At 38.1% G+C, this 8533-nt stretch overlaps 1 non-coding gene across 1 annotated transcript; it reads left to right on the top strand.

The window, feature by feature from the left end:
• The first annotated feature begins 8156 nt into the window (after nt 1-8156).
• On the top strand, nt 8157-8262 carry LOC141583396 (U6 spliceosomal RNA). The gene has a single exon (XR_012516047.1). It is a non-coding gene; the product is annotated as a U6 spliceosomal RNA (small nuclear RNA).
• The last annotated feature ends 271 nt before the right edge of the window (nt 8263-8533 follow it).

Here is an 8533-nt window from a genome sequence, read left to right as displayed (position 1 = left end):
AATATAGCTAGTTGGTGAAACCTGTGGAATATTTCTTTTGAGTTCCTAGGATTTATGATTTGTTTTTGGTCTAATACTCACAGGCCGTACAGTGCCAAGAAGATGAATGTGTGTTAACGTTGCTAGAACATGGCACTGACCCAGACCTTCCGGATGTGTATGGCAATACCGCGTTACACTATGCGGTCTACAATGAAGACAAATTACTGGCCAAAGCACTGCTTTTATACGGTGCTGATATTGAAGCAAAAAACAAGGTATAGATCTATCCATTTTATTTTCAAAATACTGAAATGCGATTGTTTTAACACCGACCTCCTGTGTAAGGGTTAGTTTTCTGTATTTGGAAGCTCAAGTGTACCTGAATGAAAATATTTTGAAATGACTTAATTGTCTAAGATTTTATTTTAAATATTGTTAAATTTAAAGAAGAATTAGAGGGTACAGCTTTTTAAAAAATGTACTTGTGGTAAATTTCTTTTTTTGAAAACACTGACATTGTAAAAGGTAATACTTATTGCTTTTTCCAATTTTTCTTTCCCAGGTTTTTTGTTTGTTTGTTTGTTTATTTTTCCTAATGACTGTAAAATAGTAAAATTTGCCCTGGAAATAAGTTTTACATTAAAACTCCAAGAAAACAAAAACATGTTTCAGTGAATAGAAATCCTGCTGCTTTGGCAAATTTCTAAGAAAAGTAATCGATATGAAGTGATGTATCTTGAGTGGCAAGGCTTAGGGTAGCTCTGATTGCTCATGAGGGAGAAATGGAAAGGGGAGAAAAGAGCAATCAGAAATATCAAGGCTAGTTTGGAAATTAGGTAATGGAGGGGAAAGACCATGAAACGTGTGTGTGTGTGTGTGTGTGTGTGTGTGTGTGTGTGTGTGTGTGGTGGTATTCATTCGTTTCTTTTGTATGGTGATACAGAGTTCTCTTCAGTTTTAGAGAATGAGTTTTCAGTTTGGGAGAGGGAGTTAGTTATAAATTGCCTGGAGATCAATGTTAGGAGGCCTCTGAGGAACCAGATTGGCAGTGATTAGGTGGTAATGTAGTGGGAAACCCTTGAGCAGAGGGAGTAACAGGTACTTAACTGACTCATGATCCTCTTCTGGTAGAAATAGCCAACTAGAGTCTCAATTCTGCTTTCTAATCTAGAATGTCTTGATGGGAAGGTGGGAGATAAGGAGCTTATAAATAACAAGATCAAGTTGGATTTTGAGTTTACTAGACCCTGTTCTTCTCTTACCTGGGAAAATTATGTGGTGTTTTCAGCAAATGAATCTCTCTCCTACTCTTTTCTCTTTTTGGCCAAATCCTCAAATGATAAAGGGAATTGGTTATGTGGCTAAGAGAGGACACGAAAGTAATTATCTATTGCACTAGTTTTCAGCTAGAATTGTGCATCTCAGTAACCTGAGGAAAAATTTTAAATAATCTACAAGTCTAGGCTCTCCCCTGAAGATTTTCATAAAGTAAGTCTAATAAATCCTGGACATGTATGTTTCAAAAGGTTTCCTTGAAGCCAGGCATGGTGGTGAATGGCTATAGTCTCAGCTGCTGGGGAGGCTGAGGGGGAAAATTGCTTGAGCTCAGGAGTTTGAGTCTAGCCTGGGCAACATAATGAGACCTTTCTCTAAACAATGATGACAAATTCCTCAAAATCTGGATACACTCCTGCTGAGGAATCACTGAATAAATAAGTGTAATATATAAATTCTTACATCTCAGAAACTTAAGATCTCTAGAATAGTTGCAGTTGGAGTTGGATATGTGCTAATTCCTTTATATCTTTCATTTCCCATAATACTAGTTTGACTTTTTTGGGGGGTGGGAGACAAGGTCTCTGCCAGGCTGGAGTGCAGTAGTGTGATCACAGCTTCCTGCAGCCTTGACCTCCCCAAGCTCAGGTGGTCCTTCAACCTCAGTTTTAGTATTTTTTTTTTTTTTTTCTGAAGTAGAGATGAGTTTTTTGCCATGTTGCCCAGGCCAGTCTTGAACTCCTGGGCTCAAGTGATTCACCTGCTTCAGGCTTTCAAAATGCTAGGATTACAGGTGTGTGCCACCATTGCTGGCCTAATCTGACTTTTATCTCTGTGGTTGGGATGTTAAAATGAATATTATTGGCAGTATCAATCAGCTTACGGAATAATACCTTCTCCTAACATCAGTTATTCACTGCCATTCAGAAGGTCTTTAGAAATTTGCAGTGAGTAGTCTTCAATAAGTAGAGGATGGTCCTCTCAGGATTTTGTGTCTCTTTGTTACCATTCAAGTGCTTAGCTCAGTAAGTTGTTAGTAAGATCAGAGTTTTCTCAGTTAGAATTGTAGCAAGTTCTAAACTTCTTTGATCAATTGAAGCTTTATTATAGACTATCCAGTATCTCTCTAAATGGTATTGGGAAAACTGGCTAGCAGTGTGCAGAAAGCAGAAACTGGACCCCTTCCTGACACCTTACACTAAAATTAATTCCAGATGGATTAACAATCTAAACATAAGTCTTAACACCATAAACACCCTAGAAGAAAACCTAGGCAAAACCATTCAGGACATAGGCGTAGGCAAGGACTTCATGGCTGAAACACCAAAAGCAATGGCAACAAAAGCCAAAATAGACAAATGGAATCTAATTAAACTCCAGAGCTTCTGTACAGCAAAGGAAACAATCATTAGAGTGAACTGGCAACCAACAGAATGGGAAAAACATTTTGCAATCTGCCCATCTGACAAAAGACTAATATCCAGAATGTGCGAAGAAATAAAACAGATTTATAAGAAAACAAACAAACCCAATCAAAAGTGGTCAAAGGATATGAACAGACACTTTACAAAAGAAGACATATATGAGCCCACCAAACGTATTAAAAAATGCTCATCAGCACTGGTCATTAGAGAAATGCAAATCAAAACCACATTGAGATACCATCTCACACCAGTTAGAATGGTGATCTTTAAAAAACCTGGAGACAACAGATGCTGGATAGGATGTAGAGAAATAGGAACATTTTTGCACTGTTGGTGGGATTGCAAATTAGTTCAACCATTGTGGAAAACAGTGTGGCAATTTCTCAAGGACCTAGAAATAGAAATTCCATTTGACCCAGCAATCTCATTACTGGGTATATACCCAAAGAATTATAAATTGCTCTATTATAAAGACAAATGCACACATATGATCATTGTGGCACTGTTTACAATAGCAAAGACCTGGAACCAACCCAAATGTCCATCAATTATAGACTGGATAAACAAAATGTGGCACATATACACCGTGGAATACTATGCAGCCATAAAAAATGATGAGTTCATGTCCTTCGTAGGGACATGGATGACTCTGGAAACCATCATTTTAGCAAACAGACACAAGAACAGGAAACCAAACACCACATATTATCACTCAAAGGTGGGTGTTGAACAATGAGAACACATGGACACAGGGAGGGGAGCATCAGAGACTGTGGTCGGTTGAGGGGGTCTAGGAGAGGGACAGCAGGGGCATGGGGAGGGTAAGGAGGGATAATGAGGGGAGAAATACAAGATAGAGGAGATAGGGGGATGAAGGCAGCAAACCACCTTGCCATGTTTGTAACTATGCAACAATCCTGCATGATTTGCACATGCACCCCAGAACCTAAAGTACAAGAAATAATAAAAAATAAAACGTTTGTAGAGCATTTGCTTAATCGGGATGGCAGTTTTAAACACTGAAAACCATGGAGTTATTGAGACTACATATAGGGATTCTGTAAATTTGGTTTCACTAGTTCTGTGAACTGATTATTTATTTAGTTACCAATCTGGAAAACTTAAATACAAATTGATTTTAAATGAATACATGTTGGAAAACTTGTTGAAATGGGCAGTATGAGACTTAGTAGCAATATTTATTGCACATTGGAGCTTGATCTTTTGGTAAAACATGAAACTAAAGAAATATTTTACAAATTCTTGCTTTATACCCAACAACTTGTCTTAGAGTTTGAGAATATAGAGCTAAAAGATACAGCTCTTTGTTTAGATGGAAAAAATATTATCATCCAATAATACCATGCCAAACGCTGGCATAGAAGCAAAGATTCCTGGAACCAGTAAGTGTTTTAAAGTGAGTTTTTGAGATGATCAGAGTTAATGTGTTGAGGCAGAAGAGAGGTGTCTCCAAGGGAAAGAGCAGTGTGTGAGAAAGCACCGAAGAGTAAGAAGGAAGTGACTATAATTTGTTTACTTTCTATGAGTGTAAGTTTATAGGATCTTATATAGTTTCCAGTTCAGTTGAGAAGTCCATAATTTTTTGAATCAAATATCATTTTTGCTTTTATTGTTTTACAGTGTGGCCTCACGCCACTTTCACTTGCTGTATATGGACAAAAAGAGAAAATGATGAAATTTTTAATCAAGAAAAAAGCTAATGTAAATGCAATTGATAAATTTGGAAGGTATAGTTATTTTTTTTAATCTCTGTGTTGTAGAATGATAGCAGTCACTCAAGTCATAAACATTTATAAGATTAACTTATTGCAACATAGTGATCAGGATCAACAAATCAGTTAAGTAGAAAAACAATTAGACTGGGCAACATAAAGAACAGTTTTAGTGGGATTCCTCTTACTACACTGACTGATGTTATTATGTGACATTTTTGGTTATATGATTTATGTTAGCTAAATGGATTTCATATTTGTCTCATGAAGTGTGAACTTTAACTTTTAGTTTACTTATGACTTAGGATTGAACTTAACTCTTTCTAGTAGTTTTTAATCTCTATGTCTTATATGCTTTTCCACTAATACACTTTATTAAACATAAATAGGAGTTGATAATCATTTTGTCTTTTGAATAACTCTGTGATGAGTTGCTTTCTTTGAAGAATATTAATGTTAGCTTATGCCTCCAAGACAATTAATTGCTATTCCCACATACTGTAAGTTCATCAGCTTTTGTTTTAATTCCAGTGTATTTTGATGTTTTGATTATTTATTTATTTATTTGTTTGTTTGTTTGTTTATTTTTGAGACAGAGTCTCTCTCTGTCACCAGGCACCAGGCTGGAGTGCAGTGGTACCATCTCTGCTCACTGCAAACTCCACCTCCCAGGTTCAAGCAATTTTCCTGCCTCGGCCTCCTGAGTAGCTGAGATTATAAGCACGCTTCACCATGCCCAGCTAATTGTTGTATTTCTTAGTAGAGACTGGGTTTCACCGTGTTGGTCAGGATGGTCTCAATTTCTTTACCTTGTGATCCGCCTGCCTCGGCCTCCCAGAGTGCTGGGATTACAGGTGTGAGCCACTGTGTCTGGCCTTATTTTTAATTGGTATGGAGAGAGGAAGTAGAGATAGTTTTAAGTGGGTACACTGTTCCTTTAATGAAGGCAAGGTGTAGGTGGGTGATAAGAGAAAAGAGCTAGGCTTCGGATTCACACAAGACTGGGTTTAATTCCTAGCTTTCTTACTTGATAGGTGTGTGACCTTGGCAATGTTATTTACCACCAAATGTGTTGTCATATATGAAAAGGAGGAGAATATCTCCTTCAAAATTGCCTGTGCATAAGTAAGAAAGATGTGTGTGTGCGGCATTTAATTCAGTGCCCAGCACATGCTTATTGGCATCATTAACTGAAACTATTATGACTACTGTTTTCACCATTCTTATTAATATTACTGCTTTCAGCATGCAGATAGCTCTTATGTGACCCCACAGCTGATTTTCTGTTACTGTATATCAGTCTCGGGAAGCGGGAAGGAAATCTTTACTTAAATCTTTGTTCACTTCAGATAAGTGGCCCTAGCATAGTTTCTTGCCCATCAAAGACCTTTAAATTAGCAGCTTCTACTATTTAACACCCACTGAGATAAGAGGTTTTCTTTTTGTCCCTTCCTTTTAACTTTGGTGGTATTTTACAGAGATTAACACTTGAGCACCCAAGATGCTTATGTCTTTTAGTGCATGCAAATGTTTAATTCTGCATTGACAGGCAAGATACTAAATGGGTAAAGTATGCCAGATTAGCTTACAACTTTATTACAGTTAGGGAAAAATTACCTCTCTGTCATTTTAGGACTGTGCTTATACTTGCCGTATGTTGTGGATCAGCAAGTATGGTTGGCCTTCTACTTGATCAAGATATTGATGCATTTTGTCAAGATAAATCTGGAAAAACTGCCAAGGATTATGCTGTGTCTAGTCAACATAATATGTAAGTGTTTACATGAAAAGTCTAGTTAACACTAAATTAAGGCTTAAAATAATTACAACAACTGTATCTTATATATCAAGTGAGATGTAGTAGTTTGGTTTGGGTAGTTTTAAAGTGGCAATGAGTTAGTCCCCTGCATCAGCTAGAAATCAAGCAAAAGGTAGACTGGTTAGAAGTACCAGTGTGTGCAGGATTCTTTATCTCAGGACTTGTAAGACCTTTATGTTTACAGATTCCAACATTGTTCATTTCATCCAAGTATAACACCTATGAATGAGATAAAAAATAGTGTCACATCTTTCTTTTTTCTTTCTTTTTCTTTTTTTTTTTTTTTGATGAGTTATTTGGGTCTTGAAATGTCCAGTTTATCAGAAAGTCATTTACTGTCTTCTGAAGACTATCTCTTCCATACTCTTTGAATTTTTCAAGAACCAAAGGGATTTACTAAATCCAAGGAAGACAATCCCTTTTATCAAATCAGAAGGACTAGAAACAAAGGGCACTCCAATCATTCTGTTGTTTCTGTTGATTCTGTTGCATTTTTGCCCCTGAAACTGGTCCTGCTGCCTGGTAATGGTTGATCTTTGACACCAAGATGCCCTTACTGATTCAGATCCCTCAGGTCTTCATGGTGATTCATACAAAGATGTTGAAGTTACAGCGTTTTTTAAATTCACATACCTATGCTTATATGCTCAGCCATTATTCCCAAAGCACCAGCACCATTCTCTGGCAATGTGACTTTATCCACACACAAAATGAGCTAATTGACCATCTCCCCCATATTCAGCCTAGACTTAGCTGAGACCTTCATGGTAAGAGATCCTTTCAGGCCTTTGTTGGTCTTTTCTGTAACAGATATTCATTGGGCTTGTTCTAAATGGTCAGAGAGGTTGAAATAATGTGGCAGGAAGAGATGAGTATTTCTTTCTTCTTTGCTACCAGTTCTGTACCCTCATGCACCTTTATATCCTGTATAATACCTGAGGCAGTAGAAAATCCCATATTTACCTTCCCAGAAGCGGCGGACTCCCAGTTGTGATTGGCCCCTTGACTGATCTGTTTTAAATAATAATGAAAATTGCCCAAGCTACTTGCAACTCTACCTCAATATTTAAAAATATTTTCAAATTCTACCTCACAGGAAGCTATTGAAGAGAATTCTCAGAATCTCAAGTAGGTTAGTTGGACTTAACAGAGCCATACCTTGTCCATGTCTCATCACTGAATGTAGGGAATCCATGAGCCCTGCACACTGGGTGCCAGAACATAGGGATCCATAAGCCCCACACGTTGGGTGCCAGAATGTAGGGCTCCATGAGCCCCACATTGGGCACCAGAATGTAGGGAGCCACCCCTACATCACCTGTGGGTACCCTGAGTTTGGTGGCAACAAAGGAATGAGAAAAAGAAAGATGAAGAGAGATGATGGGACCAGAGGGCCATCAGTTATTACTTTGGAGGTGACAGTGAAGGCCCTGAGCTCTGACCATCCACTCTATTTATTGGTTACAATCACTTTGATCTACAGGGTAGGGGTGGAGTAATGGTGGGGAGAGGATGATGGTGGAGTGAACCAGTGAGCCAGAACTGAATCAGTGAACGGGAAGTGGTGTGTCATTCTAAGGATTGATAACAGTGGCAGTTTGGGGGTTTCACAAAAGAAGAACATGTGGTTATCTTTAGCTTGTTATCTAAGTACAGCTGATGGAACACAGACCTTACAAGGAGCCCACAAGTCTGGCTACATCATAGTTCTATGAAGGGTTTTTATAGCCTTGAGCACAATGTTTATGGTAACAGAGCCAAGGTCACCCTGAACTGGAACATGAGGCATGAAGAGGCCTTCCTCCTCAGAGGCCTCCTGCGGCCTTCTGCAGTGTATTATTCTCTGCTTATATGTTACTCATAACCAATTTATGTAGGTACTCTGTAAGTTCTTTCTAATCACGTGTAAAAGTAGAACTTTCTGTTTGCTTCAGCAGTACCCATTCTCAAATTGAAACAATAAAGAGAAAAATAGCATGGCTTCCTGCATAAGGAGGCCACACAGATTTTTGAAGCATTCCATATTTTGCACAGTCAGTGGAAGGTCATTTGACTGTTTGCTGACTAGCTATAATGCAACAGAGTGATTCAAAGCAAAATGGGTGTCACCAAAATATTGAAGTTGTTATTTGTACTGCAAAAATAGTCATGTAAGGTGGTCTATGAGATAACACTGGAACTGAATAATGTGTGTGGTGTTGTGTGCAAAATATGTTGTTAGTATGTATCTTGCAACTTCTTCATGGAACCTAAAAATAAATGAAAGTAGGGTTTTGGTCTCTCATGTCAGCTGGAGATGA

This window comes from Saimiri boliviensis (genome assembly GCF_048565385.1).
Source record: "Saimiri boliviensis isolate mSaiBol1 chromosome 19 unlocalized genomic scaffold, mSaiBol1.pri SUPER_19_unloc_5, whole genome shotgun sequence".
Classification (NCBI taxonomy): Eukaryota; Metazoa; Chordata; class Mammalia; order Primates; family Cebidae; genus Saimiri; species Saimiri boliviensis.
This window is presented reverse-complemented; position numbering and strand designations above follow the sequence as displayed.